Source organism: Temnothorax americanus, unplaced genomic scaffold, assembly GCF_048541705.1.
Source record: "Temnothorax americanus isolate GAGA-0224 unplaced genomic scaffold, ASM4854170v1 Scaffold93, whole genome shotgun sequence".
Classification (NCBI taxonomy): Eukaryota; Metazoa; Arthropoda; class Insecta; order Hymenoptera; family Formicidae; genus Temnothorax; species Temnothorax americanus.
The window spans coordinates 319,165-344,557 of NW_027509816.1; the positions used below are offsets into that span (position 1 = coordinate 319,165).

The 25,393-nt window shown below is 39.1% G+C and overlaps 1 protein-coding gene across 2 annotated transcripts in view; it reads right to left on the bottom strand.

The window, feature by feature from the left end:
• The window catches only part of Msi (RNA-binding protein musashi), a 114,236-nt gene that overhangs the window by 87,995 nt on the left and 848 nt on the right, over positions 1-25,393 (bottom strand). The window lies entirely within an intron of this gene.

Consider the following 25,393-nt stretch of genomic DNA (forward strand, 5'->3'; position numbering starts at 1 on the left):
GTTTAGTGTACTCTAGAAATTACATATAAAAATGAAGACGTTGAATATAATCACCGCTTCTCTCATTTCTCCAGATATCGAGAGAATGTCTGCACGTATTACATGCACACAGAGGAGAAAAAAAACAACAAACTTGGAAAGAATGAGAAGAGAGAAAATTCCGCCTACGGGTTTTGGTCGTTTCCGGTAATGTGAAAACGGGACGACTAAATCCTCGAGGCGGGATATTTTGCGGTAGGAGATTACAGAAGCCTTCTTGGTAAACCAACAGAATCCTAGCCCACGCGCGGCAGTCTTCGCCGGGGATGTGTATACGCGTGTCTGTATGATGCGCTCCCCTACGCGTCGCCTGCTACTAATGCGGTAATAAATATGCATCTACATGAGGCACGGGGCCATAAACTGCACTCCGTCTCGCACGTATGCCGCCGGCTCGGCTGTGAGGCGAAGGAAAGAGAAAACGAAACGTGCGAAGCAACCCGAGAGAGACTTTACGCCATTCAAAAGCCCTTTCCGAACTCGTGTCCGCATCCACCGCTCTTTCCTCATTAAAAAATATAGAAAAATATTTTTTAATTAATAAAATTAATAAGAAAAACATATATTAATTCGCAAAAGGCGCTATAAGAAAAATCTTCGCTGAAAATGAAAGAAAAAGATTGATCGATGAATTTATAGTTGAAACATGAAAACTTCGGAACGCGTCGTATACATATGTACAAGGCAGAGAAGTGGATATCACATCGACTAGATAGGTAAGATTTTTTTTTGTGATGCAACGCGTTCGTCTATAATGGCTGCAGCTTTAATATAAAAATTGCTTTCGCGTGGCATCGCGACGCGAGAGTCGGGCGGGACCTTCCCTTCCTTCAGTTCCTTCCACGCGACGGACTTTGTCGGAGCGGAGCTGCGTGCCGAGCATTTCAATCCGATTGTGAACAACTTGCAGAACGCAGCAGCGATGGGCACGTCCGAGCTTCTCTCGCAAATTACACGCGACGCGCGGTTGTTTTAAAAGATTGTCTCTTCCAGACTGACGTCTTTAATCTCGCGATGCAAGTACCCGTTCCATTTCGTCTTCTAACGCAAACGCGAGAATCCAAAATCTATATCTATATCTTCGCCTTTCTCCAACGACAAACGTCACATCTCGAAATCGCATACACGAGCGTCATCTCGCCATCTGCTTACAATTAGTAAAAGATATAGATTCTATATTCACATGAGTTTTGGCTATTTCATACTCGCTACAAAAATAATAGCTATTTAATTTTCCGATTGTCATTCTGCATATCTGAAAACGTCACGTTCACGACTCGTCGCGAAATAAATAATCTAATCTACTTTTTAATCATTGAAAGAGAATACGATGGTCTCGAGTGAACAAAACAATGTATAAAATGTCAGAAATTTTTGCGCACACAGACATTTTGTCGTGATGCAATTATCGCGACACGCGTCACGCTCGATTTCGTTAATGCCATGTTAAGCGATAAACCGTCGCGCCGCGCCGCTACGTTTCGTCCTGCTTCTTTTTGCGGTTCGTCACGACTCGCCCCGTTGCAAGTTCCAACGAGACCTCTCCATCGGCGTCGTGTGGCGAAACATAGCGCGCTGCGTCCGACAGGCGTGTAATTCACCTACCACGAAAAATCATCGCGCCGGAAAAAACGTCGCGACCGACGGAGAGTTCCAGCGAAACTGGCGAAAGAAGAGAGGAGAACAACGGGAATTCTCGCTCGATTTCACGAACATTATTAGGACGACAGGAAAATCGGTCCCGGTCGGATAAAGCCGCGGCGTCTATCTCAGGCGGAATAACCGTTGAGTCGATATTACGTTGACTCTTAAATGTACTTCGGATATGAATTCAACGATTTTGTATTTGCATATATAATTCGAACTCTTAATCGATTTATAATTCCTTTTTTCTTTTTCTGCTCGTTGCTTATATAAAGCGACTCGATTCGCAGAAGGGCGTTTAACGCGAGCGATTGCGCGTCAACGAGGAAACCTTTTTCGCATGCTTTTTTTACGTAACTATGTGGAATTTTTAATCGATAGACACTCAGATGACGTGTTTGGCAACTGGCCAAAGCGATGGTCCGATGGTGCCTGGTGCCTTCGACTCGTTTCACTGACTAGTCTTCGCGTAACACTCGGTTTCCCTAGTAGATATTGGGAGATTTATATCGGCCGGCTACCGAAATTAATCTAGCGAAAAGCTAGAAACCCCTTCCACTCTGTGGCAAAGGGTCTGGTTCCGCTGAGGTTAATATAAGTTGCGGCCTCCCACCATGGAAAAACGAGCACCTGCGACTACGTGAAATTCCGTCGGGATGGAATTGGATCTAGATACGAGTGCATATCCGGGCCACCGTATATACGCCACCGTTTAGTGCCCCTCTCGATATATATTTAATTCCACGGTAATCAGCAACGAAAGTTGCACGAAATGAACAAGGAGAATACGAATATCCATTTATATAGGCGTTTTTCGCATTGAGACAATTAAAACGTTCATTTATCTGTCCGCGTTTTATATGTAAAATAATTTTTGCAATTATAATTCTCTCGTTTCGTATTAGTATTACTGTCTCGAATTTACAATTTTTGCTACATCAGAAAATAATACAACTAATGCGCAATTTTTTAACTTACAATTGGATAAAGAATTCGGGCGTATATAGTACACAATAGGTGAGGCTGATGAGATGCAATTCTCTTTTCTTTTTTAATTTATTTATGTATATTATAAGCGCGCAAACTTATCTTCAAATATGCAATAGAATAGATATTAATTAATATTAAACCTAACTTTTCAAGTAAGATCTTCAAAAGAAACATGTTCTTACCTATTTTTGCTCGAAGCTTACTTTCCCGTATAACGGTCCTCGTAACGGTACGGAACAAATTTTATTCTCGTCTCGATCATTGTACCCGTTAAAATTCGTTTGATATCCCACATAAAACGCTACATTCGAGGAAGAAAGTATCAGTAAGTTTCGATACGATCTAATTTGTCTGAATACCCGTAATTTATCCGAATAGCCTGTCAGGCGGATTGCACTCTGTTCTAGATAAGAGAATACTTTCGTTGCATTTTTCAAAGAATCGTGCATGCAAAATGAAAGGGACTCTCGCTTCATACGACCATATGTGTTATTCGTAAAAAATTCAGTGCGCGTTGAAAGCACTAAAATCCATACCGATCTCTAAACAGGTTCTAACCTTAATCCACTACTATTGCCATGTCTCGAATCGTTGCCTCGAGGGATATGGTAAAGATATTATTTTTGTTCGTAATATCTGGTGATTCGCGAAGTCAATCGCAAATTGACCAGCGATATATCTATATATATAAGTACCGGACGTCTGTCTGTCTGTCTGTCTGTCTGTCTGTCTGTCTGTCTGTCTGTCTGCCTGCCTGACCGCAAACTACTCATTCGTTAGTGGACCGAATTTTTATCAAGAGTACATGAAATAGGGGTAGAATTTCCCGGGGAGTGCCATAAAGTGTACAGTTTTTTGTTACCGATTTTCTGGAAACCGATTTTTCTAATTTTTCTAATTTTTCGGGAAATAATCGACCGAATTTAAAAGAATTATATATGAAACAGAGGTAGAATTTTTCGGGGAGTGCTATAAAATGTATTATAATATTTTTTGTTACCGATCTTTTTGGAAACCGGCTACAAAATTTTTCCAATTTCTCGGGAAATAATTGAATCTTAAAGAATTACATATATGAAATAAAGGTAGAATTTCTCCGGGATTGCTATAAAGTGTACAATTTTTTGTTACCGATTTTTTTGGGAACCAGTTACACATTTTTTCCAATTTTTAGGGAATTAATTGACCAAATCTTAAAAAATTATATATGAAATAGGAGTCGTGTCAAAATTTTTTTAATTTTTGGAGGATAAGTTTAATTTTTTATTAATGGATAATTTTTCATTAAGAATTAATTTTCTTGAAACCGGTGCCAACATTTTTTTCATTTTTTGATGATTTCGAAAAGAGAAAATAAAATAGAAGAAAATGAAAGAGTTAATAATGGCGGGTCAACGGAGGGTGAAAACGCGCGAGGCGTGAGCAAAAATAAAATTTGAAGACTTTAATATAAAGGATTACATTTTTGAAATATTTGACAATATGCTAATCTGCATCTATAATATTATCTATTATTTTTTAAAAAAGAATTTGAAGATGTAGGTTAGAGTTTGAGGAGAAAGAATATCAAAGGTGCTTCTAATTAATGAGTGAGTTTGAGGAGAGGGGAATAGATTTTGAGCCCGCGTGAAGCTTTATATATATATATATATATATATATATATATATATATATATATATATATATATATATATATATATATATTAAATATATATCGAAAGAGATCGAGATATATGTATATATTATCGATCTCTTTCTCTCCTCTCTCGCTTCCCTTACTTACAATATTTCATGCCGCTGCGTCGTAACGACCACCTTTGACCCTGTGTCCAATATCCGTGGACCGGTGAAACGGCGGTGACAAAAGAAAAAAAGAGGAAAAAAGGAGCAAAAAGGCACGTCTGAGCTTGACGGCTTTCTCGCACGGTTGATTGAGCCGGATGACCAGGACGATTTAATGGACGACACGAAAATTATCGTCGCCTTTCCCGGCCGCGTGGCTCATTGTTGCCAGAAGGCTGAATTTATCGGGCAGATCGAATCGGCCGGTCGGTCGGAATAGCTGCATCAAGGTAGATAGATGGTTGTACTCTCGTACGTAGCGGAGAGACTTCGATTTTCGATACGCTTGACGCTCGCCCGCTTGCTCACATTCGCGAGCCAACAAATATTTTTCGATTCTGTTATAATCGACTTACGCTTAACGTCGTTCTGCTCCGAACAAAGCTTTATAAAACAGGTCGTTACACGTGTTTATTGCAAATGTAAATGTTTTCACTCGGTTACGGACTTCATTATTAAATTCTTCGTTGCGGGATGAGAATCATCGTGGAATTTCACGTGGAATTACAAACGAAATTGTGAAATTTGCGTCGCGCGCATTGCGTTAGCGAGATGCGTTTCGGTGTCCACCGCGACGAGATTCACGAACACATTAGAACCATCCTACCTATTTTCTTTTTTTTTGTTTTTTTTTTTCGGGTGAAGAGCTGTAAGTCCGACCGGGTCGGTATTCGGATTTGGAACTTTGCTAGGAACAAATATTCCGCGTCCGCACGATAGCTTTGTAACGCGAGTGATTTTCGGTAGGTATTCGAGAACATTGTATTTGCCCCTTTTAGCCGCCTGCGGCCCTACGAGCCCAGCGAGCCCTGCAAGCTCCACAAGCTTCGCCCCGACACACCGACGTACGTTCTCTCACAAAGCTGCAGCAGTATGCAAATGGCGTTCGCCGTTGTGCGAAACGTACGACAACGCGCGCACATATCGCTCGTGAATCACATTTAGGTGGTCCAATAATCGAAACGATACTTCATTACGGAATAAGAATCAATTAACGGTGTATCGCGAATAAACTGGCGTGGGAAAATTTTTGGCCGTGCCGTACAAACAGTCACCCATCGATTCCTCTTTCAAATAGGTAATTAAATCAGTTATATGTTTCGGAGAACATTCCCAGTTCGAAAAAAAATCTATATTTTTTAGGCAATACTAAAAATGTATTTGATAACATTATTTCGACTTCATAAAAACGTTCCATTCCAACCATCACTCCATTCCATTATTGTTTCTATATTAATAGCTGTAATAGAATCCCCTTTATACATAAACGTGAGTTTATATAAAAAGCTCAACTACATAAAAAAAAAAAGTTACTAGAGCGAAACATTTTTTACATTTTTAGAATAAAGTTTTTTCTAAAATAAATTCTGTCAATTATATCTATGCAGGAAAATGTGTTACTGTAAAAAAACAATATTTAGTATGAAATTTTGAATATTCTCCAATGGAAAAAGAAACCGCGATGAATAATTCTACGGTACTTCGTTTGTTAATCTAATAAAGGGTCTTGTGCGAGTGAGCTCGTTTATTCGACGCGACGAGTGAAAGCCACCGAAAATTCTAATTACTAGTCGAGTAAATTCAAAAATGTTGGGGAGAGAGAGAGAGAGAGAGAGAGAGAGAGAGAGAGAGAGAGAGAGGGAGGAAGGGGGAGGAAGGGAGGAGGCGAAACCGTGCCTAATCTAGAGCGAGAGTGTTAAAACCGAGACCATTCCCGTGGAAGCTCACGAAGTGCAAACAGAGATCGGTTGCGTCGGAATAGCTAACCGATCTTTACGAACGACGAAAAATACCGAAAGCAAGAGGAAGAGCGCGAGAAGATAATGAAAAGAAAAAGGAAAAGGGGAAGGAAAGCCGGATCGTGTCTTGCTACCGAAAAGCTTCGTGAAACTGCTCGTAAAAATTGACTGTTTTGTTGTGTACTGCCAGAATTTACGTACTTGCGCGATGTTCTTTTACGAGCATAAAATTTTACGGCATGCAACACATGCGACACATTAGATTTCAGACACAGCGAAAACTGGGAAATTTGATTTTCTACGATACTTTGATTGAAAATTGAGTTTTGCTGAAAGCGGATGCTAATAAACACGGTGTTCTTTCTAGTATAGCCCAACTAAACTTTGAAAATTGTCTGTCTTTCAACAAAAATATTAGTGGAATCGTATCAGCATGACGTTTCCTCAAGTACCTGCTTGTGGTGCTAGCAATACCTATATCGGAAAATGGCACATTTCTATATTTCACAATCAGTGCTTCAAACGAAGAAAATGTGAGGATGAAGGCCGGGTCGGGATCGAACCCAGGATCCTTCAGTTGTTAATCTTCCACGCTAGCGCGGAGCCATGCATCACCCCATTCCTCAAGTACTTGTATAAGGTATAAGTACTCAAAAAATTATCCATAATGGAAATGGTTATTTTCATCTGGAGAGTTTAAAAAATGTAAAGCATCGAGTGGGCCGTATTGAGCTAATTATCTCAAGATGCAGCGCGCTAATTTGGCTTCGCGATTCTAACGTAGCAATTTCCGCGAAATTACGCCATTGTGACGTTCGCTTCTTTTTTTCCTTTTCCATTTTTCCTTCTTCCTTCAACATGTCGCGGTGAAATACGACGCTCCGGTCGAGGGCCCGACCAGCCGAAAGGAAAAAAGTACCGTGTAAAGAGTCTTTGTGGATGACGTAATAAAATCTTCCTGTCTCCTCGAGTATAATGAGCGGCGTTCCGGCTACGGGGATAAGAAAGGACGAGAGACGGGGATGACACGGCCGGGAATTAGATTTAGCCCCGCGCGCTTGCTCCTCCCGGTGGGAGATAAAGGGCCGACAAGGGCGGGGGGAGAGAGAGAGAGAGGGGTTTTATCTCTTCGCGTGATTAAGCCGCGAGGTAGTATATCATCGATTATATTCTCGTTAGACTAAGTAGTCTAACGGCGACGGGCGTACCCCTGCGCCGGTACGCAGGGACGCAGACGGAAGCTAAGCGGAGATTCGCATTTTCCCGTGCGTGCTCACGCGGAAAGATACGCGTCTTTTCTTCGTTTTCGCACTCCCCCTATGTGCGGGCCACATCATATTTCGATTTACGGTGTAATACGGCCGCAGCTAATCGATAATTGAGATAACGACGGTGTTTATTTAGTCGTTTATTACGACGATCCGCTTTTCCCTCGGTCCTCATCTTCGAAGGAAGAGATCATTTGTGCGGTCTTCCGGTACGAACAACTAATGATATCAGATGGCTCATTGACTTTAAACCGTGCTAAAATACGACTGAACGTTTTACGTTTGAACCAATTTCAGGTATTTAATAATTTTATAGCGGTATCGCGTGGATTTTTATTGCGGAATCAGTTTCGAGCTGAAAATGTTTTTTCCTTTTAACACACACGGTGATCAAATCCATCACGTTGATGAATTTTTTTTACGCACGTTATAGACCCGTCGAGATTGATTAAATTTTACACGTATAATAAGATATAGCCGATGATAGAGTTTGAGGGAAATCAAAGAGAGTTGCGTGAAACGATGGAACCCTTCGAGATTTAAGCACTTTGCGTCTCCCCTAATGCATATGATACCTACGGAACCCATAGCTCAGCGTTTTTACTGCTATAGTATTACTTATTTGAAACTGAAGAGTTCTTCAACGCGTGTTCTTCAGCGGTGAGTAAGCCTGTCGGACGGTGTGAGTCAGCTTGTCATATCGACTTTGAATCATGCGACTTTGAAAAATATTTTGAGAAAAAAATTATAAATGGCTTCAACCAACGTATCGACTTCTTATTCGTAAGTTCGCGCGTTTAATCCTATTTCTATTGATCACCAAAACATATCTATCTGAGATTTAAAGAGGATATAAGGCCGAAGTAAGAAAGGCTTCCATTCTTCTTGCAGCGAGTATTTCAGTTTCTCGCAAAGAGCTCGACGTAAAGAAAGTTTTTCATCTATACGCGGAATATGTTTTCGCTCGCGACATAACTGGTTATCCGGTCTCGTAGGAAGCAGGAAGACGAAGTTGCATCGAGACAAGTTTCCCAACTGGATTATTCGCGAGCCGGATTAAACGGCAAAGCCTATTGTATGACGGATTTACCAAACTCGAAGATAAAGTGGTAGAACCACCTGCGGAAAGTAAGAAGAACAGGGGAAAGAGCGAAACGTTCACCGAATACGCGCCGCGATTGAGAATTACTTCTTCATTCATTCCCAAAATTTCGCTAACAATAAGTAGAAACGCAACTTACAAGTTAGAAAGAAATGTGACATAAAATAGCAGCTATTAATGCTTTACGACAAGTCACAAAGTTATATTTATTTGTTTTAATTATTGTATTAATTTATACATTTACATTATTTTATTAATCACAAAGTTAAACACATTTTAAATATGATACCACAATAAATGGTATTCTATACAATCAATTTCTACAAAATTTATGTTATATTGAAAAAGCTGTATTTTTACTATTTTCCTATAGTCATAAAAAACTCGTATTAATGTCGGGAAAAAAATAGGTAAACATCTCGTTTAGGGGACCCACCTCCGATGACCTTGACCTTAACATATGTTGTCAAGGTCACTCTCCTGAGTGACCTTCAAAAGGTTTTAATCGGGGGTCGCTTTTTATTAAAAAGTTATTAACAAAAAAAAGCTTGGCGACCTCACCGATTTCAATGACCTTGATATATGTTGTCAAGGTCATAACCCGAGTGACCTTCAGAAGGTTTTAGCCGTCGCTTGCTATTCGTTAAAAAGTTATTAACAAAAAAGTTTGGAAAATATAGCATATATAGGTGTATATATAGGTGTATATAAGTGTATATATAGGTTAGTTGACGCGCTTTAAACACTTAAATACTTTTAAAGCGCGTCACTAACCTACATAGGTACGATTTACTGCTTTAAATGTTGTGTTTTAGTAAAACAGCGACTTTTTTGCAAAATAAAGTATTCTTTGCTTTAACAAAAAAACTTCAATTTATCAACAATTTACTGCTTTAAATGTTGTGTTTTGGTAAAACAGCGACTTTCTCGCGAAATAAAGTATTCTCTGCTTTAAAGAAAAACGTAATATTAGTCGTTTATGCCTCTCATCAGTACTTAAAATAACTGCTATATTTTCGAAACTTTTTTTGTTAATAACTTTTTAATCAAAAGCGACCCCCGACTAAAACCTTCTGAAGGTCACTCAGGAGGGTGACCTTGACAACATGTCAAGATCAAGGCCATCGAAGGTGGGTCTCCTAAACGGGATGTTTACAAAAAAATATTCATTTCTTTCGAAGATATGATCTTTTTGAAAAGACTAGGTACATTCTTTAATCAACGTTCTGTCAGAATATAACAGAATTCAGAGGACACTTTCGTCTCAAGACTCAAGATAAATCGGGTGACGAGAACAGAGCGAGAGTCTGCGAGAGTACTCGATGAAAAAGCAGACGAGAAGTGAAGAGAGGTAAAGAGTTCGCGCGCGCGCTTCATATAAATTCTCCTTCTGTGTTACTTTTTTTGTCGTCGAGTGGATGTCAAATGCGAAAGGAATGGCGATAAACTTCGCAAACAGATCGTAATGCACGATTGTTTGTAATATATCTCGAAGTAGCGGCGCCAAATCAATAAACATAGTACGCCAGAAAATTGATGTCTATCGTAACGTTTACATCACATACCGCAATTTTGCGTGCTCGTCAAAGCAGTCGAGAGAGTGACAGATTCATCAAGCGCAATTAATTATTCATCACGCTCGTTAGATAACGAGATCATCGATATCAATCTCGTTGCGGTATTATCAGCATAATTACCATAAACCGGAGACAATGTCGACTGTCGCTTGTTATCAAAATCGTATTCTCTTTGTAGCAATTTATCTGAAATTTTTCCGGTATTGCGCGATAGTGCGTGACTAACACGCATCGCGGAATATTTACGACACGCTATAAAAATGTCTGCGTCCGACGAATTTACTCTACTGGCCTGCGAACTTTCTACCGAGTCGTAAGCTTTAGGCAGCGACTTTATCCGTTTATGCCTTCACCCTTTTATCGCTGACAGTTGGACTGTAAAAAAAAGAAGCGCGAAACTCCAGATATGCTGCGCAATTATATGATCTCTTTTGATAGTTTTCTCTTTTTTTCCATCTTTGTAGTAAAATATGAATTTTGTTTAATCGTCGTGACAAATCGTCACCGCGTTTTGACCAAAGATTCTGGTCATTCTAAAATTAATATAATTTTAGATGCTTATAATATAAGAATCTTAATTAACCCTATTCGCTCCAACCATGCCTTTCGTGTCCCACGAATTTCTAATAGTCGTTCCGGAAAACAAATGATCGTGGGAGAATCCCCTCCACGCCGGAAAAAAGTTATTGTGGCTGGGAACCTCAGGTAAAAATTTCAAAGTCCTAGCTCATTTACTCTCGAAACGGCGAACAATCAAAATCTCGGAGGGACACGAAAGTGCATGGTTGGAGAATTACGTCAGTGTTGTGTGAAAAGTAAATGAGCATTTTTTTCCGATAAAAATGTATTTTTGTGTATAATTTAAGCGTATTTAAAATATTTTTGTCGTTAAAAAAAAATTTAACATTCCACAGAGGTCTATTATGGCTCAGAGGCAGGTGAAAGAGGTGGGGAGGATCTACAATTATAAAAAAAATTAATTTTTTTACATAAAAAATATCTGTCACACTTCAAATTCGCCTTTTCTTATTCAGAAATTATTTTTCTAGCATTCTTTAAGTCCTTAAAGTCCTTCTGTACCATTTAAAAATTACCAAATTTGCGGCGACGAAATTAAGTATTCCTATTTAATTAATAATTATCTCATATTTTTTTCTCATTTGCACTACTTTTAACTTTAATTTGCGTTTCGGTTCATTAAGCTTCGTCAATTTGTTCGTGAGTTATGATTTTTTAAGTAAAACGAGTCGTAACGCGTGTTTGTCAACATATAATTGTTGTAAATATTTAAATAAATGATTTTCAAATTTTCTTTACATTGATTTTTAGTCGAAGGTACAAAGATATTATAATAATTTTTGGAGAATTTTTCAAAGCTATTAACATTTTGAAAAACACGTAAGACTCGAAAGTGCATGGTTGGAGGAATAAAAGGGCGGAAAAAACGTTGGAGTGAATAGGGTAAAATAATTAAATTTATTGTGAAAAATATTACCTCAGCCAGAGTTTGAACCTGGAACCTCCCTCATTCCGTGACAGGTGTCGTACCAATTCGACCACTGAAGCATGTGGTAATATTTATCTCAATAACATGTATTAAGATGACAAACAATAATAAGATGGAAAACACCTATTTTCAGTCAAAGGTGTATATTCAAACCAAATAAGTAACATTTACTTCGCCAGTCAATAATTAACCCAATTATATACGATTATTATCAATTAAATTCTTAATTGGGTTAATTATTGACTGGCGAAGTACCTAAATGTTACTTATTCGGTTTGAATATACACCTTTGACTAAAAGTAGGTGTTTTCCATCTTATTATTGTTTGTCATCTTAATACATGTTATTGCGATAAATATTACCACATGCCTCAGTGGTCGAATTGGTACGATACCTGTCACGGAATGAGGGAGGTTCCAATTTAATTATTTAATTAAGATGCTTATATTATAAGCATCTAAAATTACATCAATTTTAGAATAACCAGAATCCTTGGTCGAAACGCGGTGACAATTTGTCACGACGATTATAATCGTTGCCACGCTTATAATCATTGCCAGTACAGTCAATTAAATTCTTAATTGGGTTTATTTTACTGATTTATCGAACGGCTAACCGATAAAATTATCGATAATTACAAACATTCAGAGTAATAACAAAGGGACTAAATATTACATTCTATCGTGGTTATTACATACGGCATTGTGCATGAATAGAAATTTGTACAGTCCACTGGTAGCACCCTGGTAAATTGGTAAATAGCTCGAAATGGAAATTCTGACCTATAATCGCACTTATTAAATATATACTAAAACGTAGATGTGCGTATGTTAAAACGTGGACGCATAAATTTATTAGAAGTAAATTTAAACGACGAAATTTAACTCGGCGAATCTGCTGGAATTTTTTCCGAAAGTCGAATTAAGTTATCTTGCAAACCGTTATAATCACGTATGTGTGTGTGTGGCCGCCCGGTACTTTTAATAACATTTTTCCCGGAATATGGGGTCGGTATACCCGCCACTCCCCTCCACAACCGCTTCCTCACTTTTTACATATTTTCCCAACGGTTCTGGAATTTTTATGAAAGTAAGTCGTATAGGTCCTTTATATGTATATATACGGCCGCACACGATAAATTGTTATATTAATTATGAGGTATATCGACCCGCGCCAATTCTTTGTCCAAACACGAATAATTGGATGTTTCGTATGATCAGTAACTTTGTCTCGCTGTTGCCTTTTGCAGCCTTGTTACAATGATATTTTCACTGCGATATAAAACAAAATAATAATTTTTCAATTAATTTATCATTGATATACTATCGTAGATATAGGAAATATATATCGTTTAACATATGCACGACGTGGCAAGCTCAATTGACATCGATGATTCCAGTGAGTACCTGCTGTCGCAAGTTCGCGTGTGAATTGAGTCCGTAGGCTGATTACGCGTCGATTATGCTAATCTCGCTCGCTAATCTCTCTTGCATGAAATCGCATGTCGCACGCATTGTCGCAAGAATACAATTATTTCCATCCCCGCTCCATGTTTCTCAATAGCGATTTGTTAATGCACGGTTGCTTCGAGATTCTTCATCGCATCGACCGGAGGGCGGAGGGATGAATATAAATTGAAGGAGGGGGAAAAAAGATAGAGCGAGCGGCCGGAAACTTGGTGATTCTCAATTTTCCATAGCTTATAGAGAGTAGCGGCCAAAGACACCTGGGTACCTTCGGTAAACGGTGAAAACTTTCCCGAACTTTCGCTCGAGAACAATCGAGATGCATAATATTCACGTTAGTGAATATACGGATAGAACGTTCCCAAGATGCACGGAGAGAAGGCGGAGGATGTAAACTCGGAAAATCGTGTGGAATTTATCGAGCAAGATTTCACGTTATTCGCCATGAGCAACGCTGGAAATGAAAAAGAAGGACACTTCGATACCAAATCCGTTATACGTCGTGACGAAGCAATTCTGCGCGTACATTTTATCGAGGTGATTCGTTATATGCACCGTGTTTTCCGCGTTGCGGCGCTGGCGCTGGCGCTGCGTCAAAGTAAGCGCTATACCCGTCCAAGAAGTATGCAACAACTACTTGACACATTGTATCCCGTCTCCTGGGTCTTAACGTCAAACAAGTTCGTCCTGATTTTGGCTCCCTAAAGTGCTAACAGAAAGAGAGAGAGAGAGAGAGAGAGAGAGAGAGGGAGAGAGAGAGAGAGAGAGGGGGGGAGTAAACCCTCGGTACTTTGGCGAGCTCCGTGCGAGACTTACAACTTACAACGGACATTCTTCGTGTTTACGCTCTGCGTTCGCCTCCTTGTGTTTCCTCGATCTCGCCGGATCTTGCCTCGCGTTTTAGCACACCTACCTTCCGTTTCTATCATCTCTTGCCGCGCACCATTACGCTTTATATTGACGTTATGTCACTGAGCGCGGTTTACGTGTGAGGCGCCGTGTGAGTCTCGTGACGCTATTTTTCCCCGAAACGCGTATCCCGCGGCTTCCATTCCGACGCGGGAGAAACACGTCAACGGCGAAATAACGGCGTAGAGGCGTCCTAGGCGACGCTGGCGCGACCGTAACTCACGATTCCGCGAGGATTCGCGCATTGGAGCCGGTGAGATCCCTTCGTAATACCCTGGAGGATCGAAGGCGAGAAGAAAATATATGTGTAAACCATATGTGGGACAGTCGGGGCACGCAGTGTCAGAGGATTTGAACGCTAGCCTCGTATGTTATTTTGGGTTCTTTCTTCTCCTCGTTCCTGTTCTCTATCTTTCCTGGGCCTTCTTTTTGTTCGATTTCGTCTCCAGATGCTCCGAGCTTCTCGTCTTCCGCAATAAACATGGTCGGTCAATACTCAAGCGAAATAAGGTACAATAATCAAGATGAGGAATCAAGGAAAATGTAATTCTATGATACGCGAAGAGCAAAAAAGTATCGTGTTGTCCCATTGTGTAAAAATACACAGGTATACCTCCCAGCGTGGTATTTATCTTGATATAACAAGTAACACGTTATATCGGATTACATCGATAAAATGTGCCTAGAGTTCTGTCGTTGCGACATATATACTGAACATTGTTATAGCAATTGATACAAAGAACATTTTGCAAATTTTTTTCTCTTTCTCTTAATTCGTACGTTATATATACAGGGTGTTTTGTTTTAATCGCCCCATGCAAATATCTCGAAAAATATAAAAAATACGGAAAAACGTTTCGGACAAAAGTTGTTTGGTTCGAAGGGGACATAAGATGGTGTCATTGGTTTGACCATATGGTTTAAAGCTCACGTGAACGACACCTTTAATTTCTTAAATGAAAACCCCTATTTTTTAATGCATATTCTTGTAGCTAATCTCGAGAGCTTTTCAAAACACTATAATAAAGTATTTTTTCGTTAAAAACTTTTGGAATTATGAGGCTTGAAAGTTCTAGTATTTTGACATAAAATACAAAATATCTTGTAAAACATTAAGTTTTCGGTAATGTTACCTTAATACTTTTATGCACAGAATAATGAGACGAATCAATTAATATGAAAAAAAGGCATAGTTCCTTTAAGAAAAAATATGTAATTTGCAACACGCATCTGCATACTTTAAAAAAAAAAGCAACTGTCTTTTTCTATAGCAACTATATCTTTCATATTTTTTGAGATATTTGCCTGGGGCGATTAAAACGAAACACCCTTTATATATTTTTTTTTGCAAGATTGTCTCTTTCTTTTTCTTTCAAGGAAAGAAGACTTTCATTAATTACTTTAATCATCATCTTATCCTTAGCGTAAGAAAGTGGACGTAACGATGAGCGGCAAATCGGAACAGAACTTATTTGTTAGATTTGTTTCGGAATTCGAGGTGAGAGCGGGCCTTGATGACTGATTAAGAATGCTTGCAGGTGTTCGTCGGCCCATAAAGACTACAACGAGCATCGGAAAATTAATCTCACACACCATGCGCGTGGGTGATAGGGAAGGAAGCTCGACACAATTACGAGGGTCAGACTCGAGAGGTCCCATAGGGGACGATCGGACGAATATGTCACGACTCACGATCGAGTCCGCCTGCAAATTGTTTCCCGCCAATTGAATCTTCTTCCTTATCCTGGCAATCCGAGAACAGAAAGCTTCCGTAAAATTGTAACAGATACTTTACGGCTAACTTGATGGAGAAGAAAAATCTGTCCTGTCGAAAGTGAGCGTGTCAATCAGCGCGGCGCGACAGTAAATTACATTTCCGATCGAACTGAAGATGTTGATTATTTAAGTTTGACAGAAGATAAATTTTAATATTTTGAAATATTTTAAACACAAGTTAAATCCCATTTATTTAAATAAAATACCGACATATATAACATCGATTATTCCAGCATCAACTTGTTATTTTGCCTTAAAAAAAAACAAAATAAATATCTAACGAGGTAACGAGTCGGAATAAAATCAACGAGGCAACACGTTTTAAATTTAATCTACGTTTATTTGTTTATTAAGTATCGATAAACCTGTCAGCGAGTATAGGTACCAAAACGCGAAGAGGACGAGACGTAACCCATATGTTTGATATTCGGCCGTTTTGCTACATTTATAGGCGACAAGCCTTGTCGCCAAGGAAACGAGGTGCGCAAGTGGCATCATGGCAGATGGTTCTAACGACAGCTCGAGTTACTAAAGGGTTTGGCTTTAGCATCGCCGACCTTTCGCCCCGTCCGCGTCGCATCATTGTACGCGGTTTTCTAAACGATAAAGTAGCAAAACTAATCGCTTCTACGCGACTATACCATACTTGGTGTGGAAACGAGATAATGCACTGATGTGCCGTATGATGCAGCAACGTGCCGAATAACGGAGTGCAATATATAACGTCCCAGAACCGTGAGAGAGCACATAGCATTATTATTCGTGATATCCAAAGTCTGTTTTTACCAATGAAAGTGGCATTAATATATAGCTCTCGATTTATAATTTATTGAGAATCAAGAGTTTTTAGAATTAAGAAGTGTGAATCTCTCATGGGACCATAATTCGTTAGAAATTTCGTTAAAGTCTAATCCTAATTGATCTTATGAGTAAAATGTTAAAATGTAGGAAATTTGAGATTAATGATCTAAGACTCTCTCGGCGAAAATGTTTGACTATAATATTTAACATTACTTTCAGACGCTAATCTATAACATGTATATTCACCGTCAATTCTGAAATAGTATAACATCTAAAATGTATCCGTTAGTAGTGAATAACTATCGTTTATATTTTCAGAATCGAGAGACTAAAGTAACAGGATATACGTCATATACTTTCAGACAGTCACATGTGCCATCTGAGATTATTCATGACCGACGTGCTTAAACGACGCTGGATTTTGCTCTTGCTTTTAACGTGATTGCGCCTCGCTTTTGTAAAAACAAGTATTCCTATATCTCAAAACTTTGGCAATAGCCGGCGCGTATACGGCGAAATTCACCGGCCGTGTGGATTCCCACACACCTTTATATGTGAGCATCGAGAACGCATTGTCCGCGAACGGGGCTCGGCGTTCAGACCGAACTTTCGACCCGAAACTACTATAATTTAGAACCGCGGAGCAGTTTACCGGCACGCGGACTTCCCGCCGCCATCAGTATGTAGCGAAAAATCGATCGCGCTCTTCTGACAGCACGCGCCACACGCTCTGTAATTCAATAACGGACTTGCGGGATAATCGCTGGTTAAAATGGCGCAACGGGAATTTTCATCGAGTAACAAATTAACGCACTTAATCATCTTTGGCTTCAATTTCTCTTCCTTTAATATACTGCACTCATATATTCATCAATAAGGTAATAAGTCAGCCGAAGCCTAGGTCATAGCAAGATTGAATGGTGGCAGGTAAATCGTTTGACACAAGAGCGACAAGCGACGAGGAAGCGCAAGATAGTGAGTGAGTGAGAGGGACAGAGAAAGAAAGAGAGAGAGAGAGAGAGAGGGGGGGAGAGAGAGAGAGAGGAGAGAGGAAGAGAGAAAGTGGTGGCCATTAACGCTCCTTGTAATTTGACATTAGCTGTCTTCCATCAGCGACGCTAGCTTAATTACATTCCACAATGCTGGCCGCTTATTGTATTCTTGGACGGAGTTATGTTTCCAACAACGTCACCGACACCACGACGCGACAATGACGCGCGTGTGGAGTGTGGACCCAAGATAGATATAGCGTCCAAACGGGAAAATCTAAACGAATTACTTGGCAGAGCTAAAGACGGCAGAGCTAAAGACGCGTGTATATATCTACAACTCTTTAGTTAGCTACAAGTTAAAGTTAGTGTCCTTAAGAAACCCAGTACGTCACTACGAATTAGTTTGTACCTCTAAGAATAGCAAACAGATTCTCATCTCGTTTTAGATTAGATTGCGTAACAAATGAATACATATCGCAAAACTACGTGACTTTTTTCTGATAACCGCACCATTCCTAAATATAATAAATCATAATGATCACATGATGTAGGATGTAGCGTTTTTATCATAAATGTATTGTTCCATTGTATCAATATAAATGGTTCTAATTTCGATAGTTCAAAGCGCACGATTCGCCTGCGAGAAAAGTACCTATGGAATTGAGTAAAACTGATACGCAGAGCGATTTTTCTTTCCTTATTTGTGATATTCAATCCTGACATTCCTGACATAATAAACGACAGTATAAAAGAAAGAAATATCGATCGGTGTGAAAATATTCAATTTCCTTCAACATGTAGGATACCATAATTTAGTTTCGTAAGTTTGATTAAAAAAATGTCACGAAAGCCTTAGTCGTCGCGCGCGCTTCGCCAAATTGCCTGATAGCGTAAAAAAAAAGGAAGATAGGGCTAGAAAAATGACAAGTGGAAAAAGAGAGAGAGAGAGAGAGAGAGAGAGAGAGAGAGAGAGAGAGAGAGATGAATAGATAGGATCGGCAGTGTCGTCGATCTAATTTTATCCGTGTCACGGTGGACCGAACCCGAAGAGGGAGGACTCTCTTTCTCTCTCTTTCCTATACCTATAAAAGGGAAAACCGAGCTTTTGCGCGATCTGCCCACAGCGGGATGGAAAAAGCTGCTCATCGAAGCTTGCGACGACGACGGAAAACAGAAGCGATCGACGTCATCCGAGGCTCGTTAGGCCTCTGGAAAGCTTTGATCGCTCGACCGAACGCCATCTCTCATCGAAGAGAGACAAAGAGATATTCCGCGCGTATGTAACATTGTCGTCGGTGTATCTGCGCGAGCGTATCAAACGCGAAATTTCGAATATATATATGGAATGAAAATTCTTTAAATATAACCTCTCCGTATAAAGATCACTTCGTTATGCTTAATTCGATTTATTTTTTCAGATTTTTTTATGAAGAATCGTAGAAGAACTGTGAAAATGGTTGAGTCTACGTGAAAAGAAATATTTACGGTTTCGCGATCAACGCCTTTGAATATCTCATTTGCACGACTCTTGTCATGCCTTATCGTTCTCTCTTATCAACTCTGACGAATTCACGGGTCGACGCTTCGTAGATTTGGAGATAAAGCGAAACATGAGTGATAACTAATGACTGAAAGTAAACGTCGCGATCCCGTCCTGCAATAAATTGCTTGTTCCACGTGCGGCTCTTTTTGCCGTTGTGGTCGAGAACGGTGGAAACGACGGATCATTTTCCGTGACTGCGCTTTTTGTGACGTTCGGATGATTAGAACTAGAGATAGGAGGAGTTTGAGGACGGATGCGATGGACGCAAAGATGTTCCTCGCGTAGTCGATCAAAAAACTTTCACGAGTTACGAATAAAAACGAACAGTATACAGAAATTCACGGTGTGAGTAATCGGAGACTGCATTCGCGACAGATTTCCGCAGAAATGTCAATGGTCTCAAGATATTATTTACTTACATATATGATTGAATCGATTGTTTCAGAAAAGACGTCAAGTTAAACTTTATACATATATATTCTTTATAAAAGCTAAAGGAAAGTTGTAGCTATTATTTGTTACTATATCCTTTCTCCTTTTTACAACGCAATGGAAGAATGAAAAATTCGAAGCTAAATAGAAATCCTGTCTTTTAGCGTAATTAACATAATTTAAAATCTTTTTGCGTGTATAATAAGCTATAAAGCTATTCTAATGTTTTTAATTTTGATAATAGAGGAAATTCGGATAAGGTGAAATACTCTTATCAATAGAACCACCACGTTATCTACAGAATATTAATTTAGCGGACAGCAGTAGAATTAGAATAAGCTGCCGGTCCCATAACATAACGTACAAAGCGGCAGCGTGACACAACGTGTCGTTAAATAACAAATTAAAATTGAAAATTTGGCATATACCGCATACCTACATAAACTTTTATTTCGCAGTTAATCTATCTTAACAGATTCTTAATTGCTTTTTGTTGCATGTAAAACTAAGATAGAAGTTTATACTCCGTTCAACGAGAGATTGAGAGTGGTTCTGCGCATAGGCGGGCAAAGAGGGGAGAGCGTAGCGCGCTCGTATACGACACGGCAGTGTGGAGGGGGGCTTTCTAGGCCTTCCGTAGGGAAAAACCTGCGCGAGACGGACGAGTTTTCGTCCGATCTACTCTCAATCTCTCGTTGAACGGAGTATAGTGTGGTATATTTAGCAAGTGTTATATGGTTTACATTTCTATTTTATACGATAAAAGGTAAAAATAGTGATGTCGGATAAGTCGAGATAGTGGAAGCAAAATTCTACGTTTGAGATCCATGACCTATCAACTCGCTATTCGAAATAAGCTAAAAAATCAATTTCATGATGGAGAAGCTGGTAAAAATTATAATAAATTACAATAAAATAAATGTATAATATAATTATTGTTATAGACTATTTTATTATTAACACCTTAAACACTTATTATTAACGCCTCAAAACACGATAAAAATTATTTGTTTGCAAGATTAATAAAGTGGTTTACCTTGCCCGACATGGTTTAAATTACCCGACAAAAATCTACCTTCGAAAATTTTGTTATATCATTAAACTCACTATAAATAAACAAAATTGGTTAGGAACACGTTGTAACAAACATTTGGCATTACAACTCAATCCGTAAACAAAGTTCAGCTATCTTTAATAGTTTTCAAGTTATATTGAAAAAGGCTTAGGGTGGTTCAAAATACCCGAACTTCCTCTAAAACATTTTACCTTAATTTCGTAAAAGAATTTTCTTGTATCTTCTTAAATTAAGCGATTTAACTGATGTTGACAGGGTGAGAATATTTCGCAAAGAGTTGCAAATATAAATATTGGTTCGAAATATTCGTATAGGGTAGGTCGGTCATCAAAACAACCCAGCGACATGCTATTTTAGCTACTTTATTTCATTGTTGCCGACGCATTTCCCGAGTAACACGAATCGCATAACTGTGAAAATGTCAGTTGGTTTCAAGATATTATATAGATACTTGATATATATATATATATATATACATATATGATTGAATCAATTGTTTCAGGAAAGGCATAAATTGTTAAAGGTAAACTTCTTTCTAAGAAAGAAAAATTGCAGCTACTATTTATTACTGTATAGTATATATGCTTTCCTCTTTCCACAGATTATTACAATGCAGTAGAAGAATGGGAAATTCTCAGCTGCATAGAAATCCTATCTTTATTGATAATATTATAATATAAAATCTCTTAGCGTGGATGAGAAACTATCTACTAGTCTAACATATTATATCATTCATTTTCACAATAAAATTCTTTACTTAAACTTCGTAAAAATATCTCGTATTCCTTTTCGAACTGACCGATTTAATAAATGCGAGAATATGAAAACATTTCGCAAAGACTTGCAAATATGAGCGTCACCAGCGTCGGTCCGAGGCATTTGCGTAGGCTAGGTCGGTCATCAAAACGACCCGGCGACACGCTCCTTTAGCCTTTTAATCGTCGTCGACGCATTCCCCGAGTACGCGAATCGCATGACCAGCATGTAATTAGCCCTCCTGTAATTTCGGCCTCGCGTAACGCGCGCATATAAAGACTACATAAAGGGCCAAATGGTAGGCTAAAATAAAAGAAAAAAAAAAGAATGATAAAAGCAAGGAAGACAGAGGCAAGCATGTGCTGTAATTTTACTCGAGCGTACGTACAATATTAGACAGACGCGATTTTTTTTAGCATCATAAACGCACACCGCACATCATTCGTCATATTCGAGCAACGGTAAATGACAGCTTAACATTTATACTGCATTAAAATCGTGAAATGCAACACAAGTCCATTTTTGATATTTTATGCGATTCGTATCAGTTATTTTATTTTTTTTCTAAATAGGTATTTTATTTATATAACTATTGGGGACGTTACATAACATACTGTACAAACTAAAGAAGCATGTTTCTAATATAAATCAGAAAAAATGTACAATAAATATTAAATATAAGTCTAATTCAAAATGATTATTTATTTTGTTCACAAATGATTATCAATCTTGCTTGGCCCCCGAGATCATAAAATCTCACATCTTTTGATATGTATCTGTATATAGGCCAGGTAAAGAAATTGATATAGAAAAGATTAATACTCAAGCTGAATTAATACAGCATACTAATGGCGCGCGCGCGCGCGCGCGCGCGTGTGTGTGTGTGTGTGTGTGTGTGTGTGTGTGTGTGTGTGTGTGTGTGTGTGTGTGTGTGTGTGTGTGTGTGTGTGTGTGTGTGCGTGTGCGCGTGTGCGTGTGCGTGCGTGCGTGTGCGAGCGTGCATGCCGTGTGTGTGTGTGTGTGTGAGTGTGTGTGTGTGTGTGTGTGTGTGTGTGTGTGTGTGCGCACGCGCGCGCGTGCGTGCGTGCGTGCGTGCGTGCGTGCGTGTGTGGTGTGTGTGTGTTGGTGTGTGTGTGTGTGTGTGTGTGTGTGTGTGTGTGTGTGTGTGTGTGTGTGTGTGTGTGTGTGTGTGTGTGTGTGTGTGTGTGTGTGTGTGTGTGTGTGTGTGTGTGTGTGTGTGTGGTGTGTGTGTGTGTGTGTGTGTGTGTGTGTGTGTGAAGAAGTAAGCAATAATCATGGTTTTCATGCGACTACTCAATTCATTTTAGATCACACCATACCGTATTAATTTGAACAATTTATTGCGATTTTTGTTTTCTTTTATTTTCCATTTTAAATAAAAAAAAATCGAGAAAAAAATGTTCCAAAAAATTGTGCCATTATTTATAATCTTTAAACACTTGTAGATGGAAAACTATTTGAAATTGGACCACTTATAAAACATTTTCTACTTCAATTTATATTAAAAACATTCTCCTTTAGTTTTTGTACAATATGTCGTGTAACACTTTGTGTGTCCATATAATATAAATATTTGATTACCCCTCTCCGTGCTTCAGTTCCTGGATGAAAATCGTTTGGCATATTTTAAGGGATCGATTTTGGATGGCGTAAAAAAGTGTTTACCGCGTCTTCAGGGAAAACGAGGATTAGGACAAGCTCCCGCGATGCTTCTCAGAATTTTTAATAAGCGATATCGACATTCGCGGATTTCCGTAATAGCGCGACACGTAAATCCGATGTTTGAACACTTCGAACTCGATTCGAACATAGGGATAGAAGGGGAACAAAAAATCGTCGCTCGACATTAAAATTGCAAAGCGCGCAGACAGAAAGCGTCCTGTGCCCAGCTTTTCTTCGATCCTCCTCCCCCCCTTTCTCTCTCTCTCTCTCTCTCTTTCTCTCAGTCCTCTCCCGACATTGCTCGTGATTGTCCCCGGAGATCCCACTTCGACAAGTAGCACTAAATGAAAAACTCGTCATCGTGAAGATGCGTTTGCGTTCGTGGATGCGTTATATTAAAATCCACCATTCTTCGACAATGGCATGCCGGATGAGCGGGATAGAGATAGGAGGGATCTAGAAGGGATATTCTTTTAGTCGCAAAATCATCTCTTCCGCGCGCCGATTTGCACGAGCGAGAAAACTCAGTCATAATAAAGATAATGTAAGACCGATATAAGTCGATAAAGCCGAAAAGGCTGATAAACCGAACCGGTGCGAACGAAGACTTACTTCGCGGAATAAAGTTTCGCTTTGAGCGCTTTGAGATTTCCTTAGAAATTGTTTGAAATATATCTAACGTTAGTTTGAAGTGAATTGATTATAATAGCCAAGAGTGGTTGTAAATGACTGTTCGAGACTTTCAGTAGAAGTTACTTCCAGCGGAAGGGTATAAGAAGAAGAATGAAAGGAGTCGGAGTAAGAGTAGAATAAGTCCATAATTTGTAAAATTTCCTTTAGATATATCTTCATATTCAAAGTGGGCGTCGTAAATTATGAACTTGCTCCACTTTTTTCCTCCAAACTCGCTGTCGAATATAAATCGGTATTATCTGCCTGTAAAAATTCATACTCATATAAATGTATACATTAGCATTGGAAAATGAAAAAAATGAAAAAGCACAAGAATTACAAGTTGTACTATAAACGATTAAATCCAGTATTAAAGATGTAAAAGGTACAGATCCTAATAAATAATGAAAATACATTATGTAAAATAATTATAATTAGATTAGAAAATAGTCTGTGATACAATGATTATATTAAAACAAATTCAATGTTTAACCATTTTTATCATTTATCAACTCTTCCCAGAGAAAAGAAAGACGTCTTCCACGCGTGTAATTAAAATAAAATGTTAAAAACAGATTTCCTCGTTAAATGTAGAATCTGATTTCTGTATATTTTGAGACGTACCGGCCTTTGACATTCCCTCTGCTATTTCGACAAAGTGAGATTAATGATTTTTCCGAAAAATCTACATCCTTGGAGCAAAATCGTGGATTTTCGGACCACCGAGCGTTAGGCTCCCCCGGTAACTTCTCGCGTTCGGACTTAAAGATCGTCGTCGCTGATCGCGCACGGCGGTTCTGGCATACCGGGTCTGAAACGAAGAGTCGTCGGTCGTGCCGCGTCAGACATTTCGGATAGTATCGGCGATCGAAATTTATGGCACGCTCAGAATTGGGCCGCATCGATCGGCGCTGCTGCGCGCCGCCGCGCGATTTGCGCGCGTAAAGCCGTCGTATCGGTATCAGCGTCGGTGTCGGTGTCAGTGTCGGTGTCGGTGTCGGTGTCGGTGTCGGTGTCAATGCCGGTATGGGTATCGGTATCGGTATCGTACACGTAGGACATCTCAGCACTGAGAATCATCGAAATTTGAAACAGTAAGATGAGATCGCGCGCATAAACAAATCATCCTTTCGCGTCGCGGCGGTGAATGTGGATATGGGTGTATGTGCGCGTGTACAGGTGCATGCGTACGCGAGCGCTTGTAACAAATCCGTTCATGACCAATGTTTCATTTCGATCGAGAAATAATGATCGCTCTTTGAATTATTTATTAACTAAGAATTATGTGTGGCGTAGGTAATTTATTTATTACTTGAAATCGTAATAAATAGATTAGCCCAAAATTAGCTAATTTTTTTGTCTGTGGATTTGAACTGAAAAAGGCAGAAGTCGTTAATTTCATTAATTAACTCGCGTTATTGTTGTTGTTGTTGTTGTTGTGTGTGTGTGTGTGTGTGTGTAGGCGTGTGGAAACGTTAATATCTTTCATTTGATTAAATTACGGGAATATCATGTTCTTTGCGGGAAAAATAATTTAAACATGTAACAAAATGTACGCTGCAAAAAATAAATGCACGAAT